Below are 15,116 nucleotides of genomic sequence, written 5' to 3'. Positions count from 1 at the left end.
GCAAATATAAGGAATATAGCTGATGGGTCATAGGTTCCTGGAAGCAGCTTTCTCCACTTCCTTCTTCCTTTAAAAAATGTAGCATAGTATGAAACTTAAAAAAGCATAGTATTGAATTTTCCATGATTTTAATATAGAACACTTTTTAAAAAAACACTGTACATAGCTTTTTTTTTTTTTTTTTAGTGAGGCAATTGGGGTTAAGTGACTTGCCCAGGGTCACACAGCTAGTAAGTGTTAAGTGTCTGAGGCCGGAGTTGAACTCAGGTACTCCTGACTCCAGGGCCGGCGCTCCATCCACTGCTCCACCTAGCTGCCCCTGTACATAGCTTTTATTACTCACATGTACCTCATAATTGTGTATCTTAATCATCCCTTTTGTCTTTTTGTTTGTTTGTTTTGTTTTTGTGGGGCAATGAGGGTTAAGTGACTTGCCCAGGGTCACGCAGCTAGTAAGGGTCAAGTATATGAGGCTGGATTTGAACTCAGGTCCTCCTGAATCCAGGGCCAGTGCTTTGTCCACTGTGTCACCTAGCTGCCCTCCCCCGCCCTTTCCTCTTTATACCAGCAACCTATAACTCCTCTACCTTAAAAAAAATTTTTTTGAACACCTATTTATTATTTATGACAAATGTTAATTCTTCTTTCATAAAAAGTGATGAATGAGTAGTCATTTGTGCTATTGGAAGGAGATCCATGTCCATGAGACCATGGCTCCCTTGAAGTATTGAAATAAATATTAAAAGTTGTTATCATCATCATTTATCACATTATCACTCATTGGAATTGAAATAAGACAACCGCATTTGGGACAAAAATGTAAATATTCTTATCCCTAATATCACTAGAGAACTAATAACAAGAGCAGATCAAATGTCTTGCATTTATATAGCCTTTCATTGAACACTAGATTGAGAATTAGGCAGTAAATATATAATAATCAGCTCCCTAAGAGGAAAAATGTACATATGATACACTTTAAAGTTTAATCTGCATTATTAATATTTTCTCCATCATTTTCTTAAGTCTAGACAATCAGCAAAACAATAAATCAAGCCCTGATTTGTTGTATTTGCCAATTTCTGGGGTGTAAATATTCTCATTAAAATGTTAATAGGTTCAGGAGAGCATACATGAACTGCATTCTAGTACTCACTCTCCTACTCTGAGAAAATCATTTACCCTCTCTGGACTTTACTTCCTTTACCTGTAAAATGAAGGGGTTATACTAGGTGCCTTCTAAAATACCTTAGCATTCTAACAGATTATTCTTCTATTTCCTCACTTAAATCTTCTCACATGAGAGATGAGAAGGGCAACGGTGATTTTTATTTTAAAGATTAAAATTATCTAGAGTAAAGTTATTTTTCTAGCTAGTTAGTGATAGAAGTTAGTGCTCAAACCTAATATTCTTTCTATTATGCATGACAAAAGCCCACTTTCAAGAATCTGTGATTTTATCATAAAGGATGCTTCCTTCACTGATAAAGATTAGAACCCTTTGGGGGCAGCTAGGTGGTGCAGTGGATAAAGCACCAGCCCTGGATTCAGGAGGACCTGAGTTCAAATCCAGCCTCAGACACTTAACACTTACTAGCTGTGTGACCCTGGGCAAGTCACTTAACCCCCATTGCCCCACAAAACAAAACAAACAAAAAGATTAGAACCCTTTTTAATCACCTAGCAAATAAAGACACCTGAGTGCCTCAATGTATAGAGCCTGAACTAGAGTCAGGAGGATCTGTGTTCACATCTAGGCTCTGACACTTACTTAGCTGTATGACCCTGGGCAAATCACTTAACCCTGTTCATCTCAATTTCTCATCTGTAAAATGAGTTAGAGAAGCAAATGGCAAACCACTCCATTATCTTTGCCAAGAAACCCCATATGTGGCCATGAAGACCACCACCAACATAATCTAGTAATAATAATGATATTATTTATACAGCACTTTAAGGCTTCTAAAGAGCAATGGGCAAGCTTTCAGGATTCCTTTCACCTAAAAATCAAGTCTTTGATTTCTCTCAGTGAAACAATTTTCTGGTGCTAGCTAGGCTGGTTCTCAGATATACAAGATAAACAATAGATATACAATTTATCACTGAATCCAGACTCAAAATTTTACCAACTTGGTTATCATCTGCCAGAGCTTAATTTCTACTTGCACAATCTTCAAGAATGGAGTATAACCTCCAGTTAAACTGAGTCATCAAAGAAGAACTCTTATTTATTTTTAAGGTACACATAAGGGAAAAGGAGCAGAAAAATCTGAGAGGAAAAGAAAGAGAAAATGAAGAGAGGAGATGAAGAGAAGAAAAGAGGGGAGAGAAAGCTGGTATGGGTGAATCATGCTATTTACAACTTGTAGATTATCTAGTTCTAGTATAGTGTTAAACATAGTCCTACTCAAGGAACTTGGATAAAAATACAAGCTATACCACCACCAATTTGAGGAAGCATCAGGAAATTCATTTATTCAGCAGTATAGAATATAAGGGATGTTATTTGATTTCATGAGAGTAAAGTACTCTATTTCCAGAATATTCAGTATTAAAGCTTCTGGAAAGAATAATGTAGTGCCTTTTGGTCATTTAATAAATAGAAATTTTCTTTTATGGTGATAATCCAAAAGATTTAATGATGCCAGGAGATGAATACGAAATCAAACAACTGTTAAAAACAATGGATGAGGGGCGGCTAGGTGGCGCAGTGGATAAAGCACCGGCCCTGGATTCAGGAGTTCCTGAGTTCAAATCCGGCTCAGACACTTGACACTTACTAGCTGACCTTGGGCAAGTCACTTAAGCCCCATTGCCCTACCAAAAAACAAAAACAAACAAACAAAAAAAACAATGGATGAGGGGCAGCTAGGTGGCCAGTGGATAAAGCACCAGTCTTGGATTCAGGAGTACTTGAGTTCAAATCCAACCTCAGACACTTGACACTTACTAGCTGTGTGACTCTGGGCAAGTCACTTAGCCACAACTACGTCACCAAAAAAACCAAACCAAAACAAAACAAAACCAAAAAACAATGGATGAGGGGAAAATTCAGGAGGAGAAAAATTAATTGAAGCGACAAATCCTAGCATTCTTACTCATTGATAAATTGTATAATTAAAAAAAATTGTACAATTTTAAAAAGACAACCACATTTCATTAGGTAAAAAATAAGTCTTTGAGTTTAATTTTTTTTTTTTTTGGTGAGGCAATGAGGGTTAAGTGACTTGCCCAGGGTCACACAGCTAGGAAGTGTCAAGTGTCAGAGGTCAGATTTGAACACAGGTCTTCCTGAATCCAGGGCTGGTGCTTTATCCACTGCACCACCTAGGTGCCCCCTAGTTTAAATTTTTAAGATTTACTTTGAGTGACATTTCTCTACATAACACAGAATGATTTCTTTAATTTTAGGAAGGCATGTTGATCAATATTGTTCAATTTCTTTTCAGAAGTTCATAGTTTTAGAACTGCAGGGGAGCTTAGAGGCATTTTAATCCAATTCCCTTATTTTGTAGATGAGGAAACTGAGACCAGTTGAGATCAAATGACTTGCCTAAAGACAGAGGGGAAGGAGCAAAGCCTGAACTTAAATGTAGATCTTCCTCTGACTTTGTTAATCCCCTCTTTACTGCAGCACACTGCCTCCCCTCTTCCTCGAAAGGAAATGTGTTCCTTGTTTTTATGTGATATCTAGCCTTCTCTAGATAATTAACTTTTGTTCATGTTCAGTCATTTTTCAGTCATGTAGGACTGTGACCTTATTTGAGGTTTTCTTGATAAAGATACTGGAGTGGTTTGTCATTTCCTTCTTCAGTACATTTTACAGATGAGGAAACTGAGGCAAACAGGGTTAAGTGACTTGCCCAGGGTCACACAACTAGCAAGTTTCTGAGGTCAGATTTGAATTTAAGATAAGTCTTTCTGACTTCAGGCACAGCACTCTATCCACTGTCCCACTTAGTTGACCCCGAATGAATTGTAGATAAAATTTTAAAATGAAAATATGGTGTCTTTGATTTTTCTTCTTTAGTTAGTTATATGGGAGAATGATTATTGTCACATATTTTAGGGACCTACATATAAAGAATATTTTAGAAAACAAAGTTGATAGAATGGAAATATTCTTCTCCTTAAAGTCAACTAATATCAGAAAATGATGAATTACTAGCAGATATATTTGCCTTTTGGTTGTATTTCTTAAAGTGCATATTGTTTCTAGAGAAAAAAAAATCAGATTCTAGAAAATCCATGTTCTTGAAAGTCCTGTTTTAACCCGATTTTTCAGAAAACCCAATATCTTGCATTTTAGCTAATATTATTATTGTTCAGATTGATAGCACATTCTGTTAAAATCAGAGTTACCAGATTATATTATGTAATGCAAGTCATATTATTGCCCTCTCTAATCTTCATCTCTTTGTATTTAATCAATCTCCTTTGTGTATAAACTATCAGTTGATTTTAACTACAAGAATGACCTTTGTTTGTTCCAAGGTCAGTAAACATGTTTGGCAAATTCTTGATACTAAGATTGTATTCTATGGTAAGATTTGTACTCTAGCCATGTTGATATGATTAAAAAACATTGGATCAAAAATTAAATTGGATATGTTTTTGGTTGTGTTAACTTGTGAATCACAGTTCAAATGATATGGTGACATGGTTGTTAAAGTAGGGAGGAAAAATATGATATAATTTTTTTTGCAGTCATGTATAAATGTAGCTTATATTTCTTTCATTCCAGAACAGCTTAAACAGAGGAACAGCCTTTATAAGTAAATTTCATTAAATTCCATTAAATTTATAAATCAGTAATATGAAATTCTATGTAACTCAAACTCACCAGGCTCTTCAAGTCCATCTCGTATTCTTATGAAAGGATAAGAAACATTCATAAAAAAGAGTGAGATACTGTCCCCCTCAAAATGAAACACAATGGAGAAAGACAACTAGCTTATATTAAAGCTAACTTTCTAGAGATTTCAGTTTCCCATACATCAAGACTCCCATTTATATGCCTTTACATACATTATCTTTATACAAAAGAACTGAGATGTCCGAGAAATTACCTCACACACAGCATAAATAATCATCTTACAGAATACAAAACAAACTAGGTTAATTCAATGTTAAGGTTCACATTTTAATCCCCCAAAGCCAGAGAGTTCATAGTTAAGCCTTCCATGGTAACCACAGTTTTTAAAAGGTTTGTGATGATAAAACAAGAGCAGTATCATATACTATTTGGAAAAAAAAAAGAGCAACTCTAAACTCTAAAACCCAAACTCAAAACAACAAAAACTCCACATCCCTGACAAATTATGTATATATATACGTATATATGTATTTATATTAACATGGAAAAACAGGATTTGTTTTCCATAAGCCTTAGGTTAATGTGAATGTAAAATAGATTCTCAATGGCATTAATGCTTAGGAACCAGCAGCACACACCAAACTTTTGGACTGTTCACTTTTGCTAATTTTTTAAGGAGATTTCAAACTAATTAGATAGTGAATCTCACCAAACATCACAATAAAATGGATTTTCCCCCTTTTCCCCATTTATGATAAAATTATCCAAATAATTTAAATAAACTAGATGCTGTTCTAAAAAGAATATGTCACTGTTTTATTATCTTTGGTATTTATGAACACTATTATTTGAATTTCATTCTAGAGCAGGGTTTCTTGGAGTCCATGGACCCCTTGAATATTGATTTCAGGAAGTCTGTACAGTTGGGTTTTTAAAAAACATTTTGAAAAAGTATATTTCAATATAATTGGTTCTTTTTGTAATACTTTGTATTTTATTTTATGCATTAAAAACATTATTCTGAGAAAGGTTCCATAGGCTTCACTAACTGCCAATGACAAAAAAGAAAGTTTACGACCCCTGTTGTAGAGGCTGCATGACATGCTACCACTTCAGGTTTTATCTGAGCACCAAATTTGTTTTTCATATATCAAGAAAAGCATTTTGTCCTGGTTTATTGAATAAAACAGTCAACCTTTACAACTTGGTTATACCCTACCTATTCTAGCTTTTTATGCTAGATTTTATGACATATTCTATGGTCTAGCCTAAGTGGTCTTTGTTGTTCACGCAACCTTCAATGGCCTGTTCCAATGTCTTTACAAAGGCTGCCCTCAAACCTCAAAAGCAATCCCTTTTCATTTTCACCTTAGCATCCCTAGCCTCCCCCAAACCAGCTAAAGCCTGCCTTCAACTTGAAGTCTTTCCTGATCGATCCACCTGTTAGTGCCTCCCTCCTTCCTACATTTACTTTGTGTACATTTTTGTCTATAGTTATATCTACCCCCCCCCAACACACACACATATACACACACCTCCTGAAGTAATCCCCTTGAGGGCAGGGACCATTTCATTTTTGTCTTTGTATTCCCAGGTCTCAGCACAGAGCCAGGAGCATGGTAAGCCTTGATTAATGCTTGGTTGACTGAACAACCCTGCATACGAGGATAAAGGACTCAAAAAGGGCATATACGATATGACCTCTGGAGTCTCCTGTTATAATTTAGTTGATCCAAAAGGGAACTAATTAATGAAAGTGGAAGAAACCCAGGAGGAAACCGGTAAGGCGGTTTTTTTTTTTTTTAAATACATGGACTTCAAGATGTGGTTTATATATCTTTCTATTTAGCAGCCTAGCACAGTGCCTTACACATGCTAAGTACTTAATATTGATTGATTAATGTTTTTTTTAAATTCAAGGAACCATTGTTTGGACATAGATTTTATTTGAAAACTTTGAAGTAGAAAATCCTTTGCTTACTAAGTCCCTACAATAACCAATCTCTTTAAATTACTCTAAAGACTAACATTCTCTTAAATTTTTCTGTACTACTTCCTTTGAAGTGATGTCAGTTAGTGAGTCAAAAACTACTTATTAAGTACTATGTGCCAATTGCTGTGCGCTATTCATTTGAAAAACAAGGCATTCCCTGAGCCTATTTAGTTAAATTGCCTAGCTGGCTCCAGGTACCCATTTTCAATGTGAACTGCTCTAATTATGAACAATGAATGACTTGATTAGTCTAGAGACAAAAAGGAGAGCCCCAGCTTTAGCTCAAAGTTCTGCCAGATGGGAGGTTTATCAAATTATTAGTAAATAATTACATAGTTCTTTAACTCCCAGGTTAGGGAGAGATTCCCTAAAGATTGACCAGAGACTGGGATCACTGCTTTATCTTTAATCCTGTGTAAACTTTAGCTATTTCAGGGAAGGGGGAGTGGGGAGGAAATGAGCATTTATATATTACTTACTTTGTGACAGGCACTGTGCTAAGCACTTTATATATATTATCTCTTTTGATTCTCACAACCCTGCAAGGTAGGTGTTGGCATTATACCTGTTAATTTGCTCTTTATGTTGCCAATATACAAAAACACAATACAACTCTCATAGTCCATCATAGATTTTTTTTTTATGTGATGGAAAGCAAAATCAGAATAAAGGAACAGCTTAAAACATAGCAAGAGGACAAATTTTAAATGGATTCCAGGTAGCAGCCAGTCATAGGGATGGAAAAATTCAAAAAGGAATATTTTTCTGGAGCTTTTAAAATTCTTAAATGCTTGTGGCCAATGTCTCACCCATGGGACTTCCCAGGGAGCATTTATGTTGCCCCAGATCTGGCCCATTCTTCAGTGGCCTCTCTCTTCCTGCCAGGACTTCTCAGGGAGCCCTACAATAGTTAGAGATCTAGGCAGCCCACCTGTCTTCCAGGATGCCCTGTGTTAGCCCCAAGATCCAGGTCTCTGGTTAGACATTGAGGGAAGGCCTTGAATAGTCTAATCACCTGCATCACTCAATGAACTTCTCTTTGGTCACTGATAATCTTCTTGATCTCATTCCTCAATAGTTTAGAATACTCTCACTCTATCTCCCTATCCCAGTGATTCAGAACCCCTGGTTATCTTTGTACAGGTCCTATTTCCTGTCCACCTTGTTCCCGTTCCTCTCAGCTCATCTCTTCCCCTTCCAATGTCCTACTCCTAGATCTACCCACCCTTTTTACTGTGCTTTCTAGGATGCTTACTCCCTAGGTAGCAAACTTGCTTCCATCATAAAGCTTTTCCTTTCTTACTTTTTCCATCTTCTGACATTCTCTGAGACCTGGTTCCTTCCTGATAGATAGCATCCCTGGCCACACTTTATAGTCCTGGTTGAATTTTCACTTATTGTCTCCTTTTATTATCTCCCCTGACCCCCATCCCAACTCATTAGTCATGATGGGGGAGTTAGAATATTCCTTGTTACCCACTGCCACTTTCAGAATTTCCCTCTCCCACTATCATGCACCATTCAATCCATATTTACTACCCAATCAAGATTCTAGTAGCTGTGATCTACTTACCATAAATGATATTCTTTGCTTTATTGAGTTCAATGCCTAGAACATAGTCTTTTTCTTCTTTTCAGCTTCTGAATTCACACTAGGGGACTTCAGCATACATATTGATACTTCTTCAAATACCCTAATTTTTTAGTTTTTCAGTTTTCTTATTTCCCATGATCTATTTCTCCACTCTACCTAAACTACTTACAGAGATGGTCATCCTTGATCTTGCTATCAGCCTACAAGTGTTCTACTTTGTTGTTTATGTACTCTAAAATTCCTTTATATAGTCATAATCTTTTTTTTTTTTGAGCTCAGTTCAAGTGTAGAAACCTTCATAATCAAAAGGTCAGCAGAAAAGACTTTTTCATCACTGCACAGAATTGAATAACCTTACACACACTCTCTCTCTCTCTCTCTCTCTCTCTCTCTCTCTCTCTCTCTCAACAAACTTCACACTCTCACTTGTCCCCCATTACCTACATTCTCACTCACATGCCCTACCTCACACTCTTCTCACAAACAATTCTAACTTCAATTGCTTCTCAGAAACACATGCAGAGCATGCACCACAAAGACCAGAAGATATCATGATGCTCATATTTGGCTATTTTTCATCACTGATCTACCTCAAATGACAGTAGATCTCAGAGGAAGTCATAATCTTTTTATCATTCTATCTTTCCTTCTGCCTTAAGACCCCTAATTCTATTCTTCATTCTGATTATAACCTTCAATCCTTCTACACTCAGATCTTTCCCAGGCTATAATGCCTCACATAAAGAGCTCTTCTTGCCAAGGCTCTCTCCCTGTCTACTTGCATCCTCTTTTGCTATCCACAAACAGACTCGTGTGTCCTCCCATCTTCAAAAAACCTTCGCTTGATCCCTGTTAGCTATTGTCCTATATCTCTACTCCCTTTTGTGGCTATGCTCCTTGAGAAAGTCATCTACAATTTGTTCTGGCACTTCCTTTCCTCTCAATGTATTCTTTGTCTTCTTCTTTTTTCAGGGCAATGAGAGTTAAGTAACTTGCCCAGGGTCACACAGCTAGTAAGTGTCAAGTGTCTGAGATCAAATTTGAACTCAGGTCCTCCTGAATCCAGGGCCAGTGCTTTATCAATGTATTCTTAACTCTCTGAAGTCTGGATTCTGTCCTCATCATTCAACTGAAATTACCTTCTCCAAGGTTCCCATGGATCTCTTAACTGCCAAATCTAATTTCCTCAATCTTCATCCTTCTTGACCTCTTTGTAGATTTTGACACTGTCACTCACACCCTCCTTTTTTTTTTTTTTAAATTTTAGTGAGGAAATTGGGGTTAAGTGACTTGCCCAGGGTCACACAGCTAGTAAATGTTAAGTGTCTGAGGCCAGATTTGAACTCAGGTCCTCCTGACTCCAGGGCCGGTGCTCTATCCACTGCACCACCTAGCTGCCCCCACACCCTTCTTTTGAATACTTTCTTCTGGGTTTTCCTGGCACTGCTTTTTCTCCTACTGCCCCTCCTAATGGTCTGACTGCTCCTCCTCAGTCTCCTCTGAAGTAATTGTGGGGCTCTATCCTGGGCCCTCTCTTATTCTTCCATATTATTTCACTTAGCGATTTCCTCAGCTCTCATGGATTCAATGACCATCTCTATGCTGATAATTCTCAAGTCTATTTATTCAGTACTAATATCTCATTTGACATTCAGTATAAGTCTAACTGCTCAGTGGGCATCTTGAACTGTATTTCCAGTCAGTGTCTTAAAGTCAACATCTCCAAAATGGAACTCATATTTTTCTCCTTAATACTTCCCCTCTACTGAACTTTCTTATTACTGTGAAGGGCACCACCATCCTCCCAGCCACCCAAATTTGCAGCCAAGGTAGCATATTCAATTATTCACTGTCACTCACCTCCCTACCCCCAAATATCCAATCTGTTGTTAAATCCTGCTATTTCTACCTTTAAAACATCTTTTGTGTATGCCCCCTTTGCCTCCTTTGTTATTGCTACCACCCTGGTGCAGTCCTTTATCACTTCAAACTCGGACTATTGTAATAATCTCCTGGTTGATCTCCCTGTATCAACTATCTTCTCACCCTAATTGAGTCCATCCTGGGTGAATGTTTTGAGAGAGAAGGGTGGCAGGGATATTCATACTGGGGCCAGAAAGAAATGAAAGAAAGAAGAAAATGGCAGCCATAAGCTAGGAGCCAGGCTCAAATAGTAAAAGAAAACCCAGTTTTAGAGTCAGATGACTTGGGTTCAAATTCTCCTCTGATACTTATAACCTTTGTGACCTTGGACAAGTCAGTTACGTTCTCTGGGCCTCAGTTTTCAAAACTGTGGCTTATATTGTGGCGTTGGATTATATAGCCTCTGAGATCTCTTCCATGTCTACATCTGTTATGTCTGGCATCCTGTATGGACTGCGATGACAATGGTGAGAAGTAGCACTCTCAACATGTGCCTAGGGTTTCTGAGATCATCTGGTTGCTGCTGTGCCAAGAAGCCAGGGAACTTATGTTGATACTGTTCTGAGAAGCCAACATATCCCAGGCTTTCTAGGTTGATGTTGTGCTGAAGTGACTAAGCAAAGAGATTGCTCCTGAGGCTTATTTTTAACACCCAGCAGTCAGTGGCTTGTTGTATGCAACTCCTGCAGTGTATGGTGGGAGGAGGTAGTTTTGGGAAATGGGTGGTGAGCATTTGCTGTTTATTGTAATTTTCTAGTTATTTACCTTGACTTTCTATTTTAAGAAAATGTCCTTTTGCATTACTCTGAATTCCTGTTGGTAACTCTGGCTGGTCTAGATTCAGAGAGAAAATGGGGTTCATGAGCAATAGAATATAGACCCAAACAATATCAGATATCTATCTGTAGGGGTGCTACAGATAAGATGAGTATATCAACCAAAACCATATGTTCCTAACTCTCCATTTTTTCAGACCAATGAGGCTACAGAACTCAGGCTATTGAGAGCTGGAACTAAGTATGGAGAAGATAGGCAGTTGCCTCAGGGCACAGTTTCAGTGTGCGTATGTGTGTGTGTGCAGTGCAGTGCTACTAGCAGAGACACTTTGCTATTTCTAAAGCCAGAAAATTCTGTTTTTGGTAGTACATTGCCATTTTATTTTCAGATAAGTCAAATAGCTAGCATTTATGTAGTACTTTAAAGTTTACTTTGCTTGTTATTTCATTTGATCTTCACAACAACCCTGGGAGGTCAGTACTGTTATTAGCCTTATTTTACAGATGAGGAAACTGAGGCAAACAGAAGTTAAGTGACTTGTCCAGTGTCACAAAGCTAGTACCTGAGGCCAGATTTGAAATCAGGTCGTCCTAAAATTTAAATCTAGCCCTGTATCTACTGTACCCTATCCTTTTACCTCATGAATATGTTATGTTTAGGACTGAAAGCCCCAAACCCCCAAGTACGAAACAGTGAAGGAAAGTAGACTTTATTGAGAATTATTTTGGTCTATGGAATTCTACATATAAAGATGGAGTGTCAAATGAATCAATCATTCATCCCCACTCCACTTAAAGGCATTAAAAATGCATTTATCATCTATACTGATTCAATCATCCCATTTCCACTTAAAGTGCTCACCAGAATCAAGCAGGTGAGAATACCACTACTGAATTAATCAATGAAGGTTTTAGGCTAGGTGCAAGAAGTTCTTGAGGAACTTTGATGAAGAAAAGTGATGCTGAAAAGTGGGTGCATTGATACTAGCTGAGGAGATTTGGCCATGCCCCATGACTCTTCTGTAAAATAGAAGGAAAGTTTAGAAACCAGGTATTTGAGTATGTGGCAACTTAGAGAACTCTGAGAACAGTTCCTCTGGGATTTTGTATGTGATGGTAAGAGTACATGTCACAGAATTATTGTGTATTTTTTGGGGGGAAATATTATGTACCCACTGTTATTACTGGAAAACCTTAGTAAAATATTCCTCTGTAAAAGTTAAGTGAGGGGGCAGCTAGGTGGCCCAGTGGATAAGGCACTGGCCTTGGATTCAGGAGGACCTGAGTTCAAATTTGGTCTCAGACACTTGACACTAGCTGTGTGACCTTGGGCAAGTCGTTTAACCCTTATTGCCCTGCAACCCCCCCCCAAAAAAACCCCAAAACAAAAAGTTAAGTGAATCTTGTTGACTGATAAGAACGGATAATTGTTGAACAGAAGCTCATTGATAAGGGTTTATGATCTATAGCATTAGAAAGACATATCCTGACCTCTCAAGTCCCTTAAAACCCTAATCAAAGAAGCAGCAACTTCTCCCTTCCCCCCCACCCCCACCAATCTGCCACTGTAATGGTGGGTTGGAAGAGTAACTCCAGACTATGTGCTACACACTTAGTTTAGATGAGATTATGTATTTTTTTCTAAATTGTACTTTGTTATCATCTACTTTGTGCGTGTAGAGAACTTCTGAGTTAATTGGAATATAATGTACGTAGACCACAAGTCTGCCACTGAATTTATTGCATCATTTTTATTAACAAGAAAGTACTTTATGATTTCTATCTACCCAAATGTTATCTGTATTTTTTCTCTCTTTTTTAGTGCTAAATGTCCTTAAATATCATATAATAAAGAAGGTAAGCACCATTTAAAATATTTGGTCAACTACCAGTTTAGCACTACTAATTGCCCACCACCATTACTTTTATAATTTAATGGATCTGTGATCTCATTGATGTGAGTATATCCTACAGTGATGTGTCCTACAGACAATTCATGCCTTTTCATCCAGTGTGATTAGTTGATGTGCTCCTATAACTACACCACAGTAGACCTACCTGACATGCCAAGAGTCTTTCATTACATTTCTTAGTGTTTGTAGATACTGATGGAACACGTGAACATTAAGCAACTCTTCCTCACTCTTGCTATGTGGCTGGCCCATCTTATTTAAGTGTCATATATCTCTCTGATGATGTTTTTTGTTTCTTCTTTCAAGTAATTCTTCCTTGGTTATGTGTTGCAAACTAGTCACATTCACAATGTGCCATTCCATTGTCCCTTGAGTGATCCTCCACTTTATTGCTTCAATGATTGATATTCCATGACTTACAGCCAAAATGTATCATCAGAAGAATATTGATATTAAAATGTTGAGCCATTTTCCCCCCAGAGAAAATGAATTGACTCTCATCTTCCTATTCAGTTTTCTCCTTTTCACTCACTTCACAACCCCCAGTCCCCAGAGATGGATTAGCCCTTTGGGTTGTCCATATTGTGGTCTAGACAATAGGCATTCATAGAATTATAGGTTTTAGAGCTGCAAGGGGCCTTAGAGGTCAACTAGTCTAATCCTTTTTTAAAATTTTTTTAATAGATGAGGAAACTGATGTCCAAGAAGGATAAGTGACTTGTCCAGGTTCACACAGGTTGTGTAGGCTAGGCCAAAAGTCATGAAAATTTAATAACTAAGTCCTTTATTTTTTGTTTTTAATTTACAATACTGTAGTATAATATATAGCATATATAGGAAATGAATTTACATTACATGGGAAAAATCAAATCTTACAAATGGTGAAAAATAAAGAAAAATAATTTTCAAAAAGTTATTAAAACATTGGACCCCATCATGACTTTTGGCCCACCCTATATAAGAGGAAGGATATGAACTTTAGTCCTTTGGCTCTAGTACCAGTGTTCACTCATCATTGTACCATCTTTGATCCAGTTGGCTTTTACTGTGTGAGCAGTTAGGTTAAACAACTTTGAATGCTTATGGATTGCAATTAGGAAGTTCTGCAAAGTTCTCCATTCTTGATCCAGGCAGCACAATGTCATTCACAAATAGGAGCATCTGGAAGACCTTGCCATCTGGCTTGGACTTGGACTTTGTACTAGATCTCCACCTTAACAGCAGTAAATACCTTTGGTAAACACACACCTCTCTGTTTCATGTTTTGCTTGATATACATAATTAAAGGAACATCAAACAAAGTTGTCTGTTGTTACATCTTTAAGCGAATCTTGTATAAGTTTGACTTATGCAAGGGAGGTATCTCATTGGAAGAGCCTTCAAGGCAGGGTTTGATTTACTGAATCAAATTTCTTTATCTATCTAGCAAATAAGCACAGTGGGATCTTGTATTCGCTATAGTCAACTGTGTGACTATAAAGATGTAGTTTGTGGCAGAATTTCTTCCCCCATCCACTCCAAGACCTGTAATTTCATTACTGTAAAGAGAATTCCTTGTGTAAAAACTACCTCCATGAATGCATGTCATCCACTGTTCTATACTTCATAGTTTTAAGAAATTGCCTAGAGGGGCAGCTGGGTGGTGCTGGGGCAGCTAGGTGGCATAGTGGATAAAGCACTGACCCTGGATTCAGGAGGACCTGAGTTCAAATTTGGCCTCAGACACTTGACATGTACTAGTTGTGTGACCCTGGGTAAGTCACTTAACCCTCATTGGTCTGTCAAAAAAATAATAAAAATTGCCTAGGGCATTGAAAGGACTTGTCCAGGGTCATTCTTCCAGTATGTACTGGAAATCAAGTTTGAATCCAGGTCTTTCTGACTTTCAGGGGAGTTCTAAATCTACTATTCTATCTTGCTTCTCATATGGTAGAATACCATTTGTAAAAACCTTCCAATTTCCTTTTCACACATTATCCCTCTTGATTTGACTTCCTGGTCACTGAAGGGCACGAAAAGGCCAATCACATGAAGTCTGGACCCTTCAGCCTGGGCAGATGTCCCAGGATCAAGTGAGTCACCACACTTTGCCCTGATGACC

The 15,116-nt window shown here is 37.7% G+C and overlaps 2 non-coding genes across 2 annotated transcripts; both read right to left on the bottom strand.

Moving 5' to 3' along the window:
* Positions 1-8,673: 8,673 nt before the first annotated feature.
* LOC122737795 lies at positions 8,674-8,743 on the bottom strand. The gene has a single exon (XR_006354569.1). It is a non-coding gene; the product is annotated as a small nucleolar RNA U2-30 (small nucleolar RNA).
* Positions 8,744-8,907: 164 nt separating this feature from the next.
* LOC122737796 lies at positions 8,908-8,990 on the bottom strand. The gene has a single exon (XR_006354570.1). It is a non-coding gene; the product is annotated as a small nucleolar RNA U2-19 (small nucleolar RNA).
* Positions 8,991-15,116: the final 6,126 nt, after the last annotated feature.

The sequence above is a fragment of the Dromiciops gliroides genome, chromosome 1 (genome assembly GCF_019393635.1).
Source record: "Dromiciops gliroides isolate mDroGli1 chromosome 1, mDroGli1.pri, whole genome shotgun sequence".
In the NCBI taxonomy this organism is placed as follows: Eukaryota; Metazoa; Chordata; class Mammalia; order Microbiotheria; family Microbiotheriidae; genus Dromiciops; species Dromiciops gliroides.
Note: the sequence above shows the minus strand (reverse complement) of the source record. Positions and strands in the feature narration are given on the sequence as shown.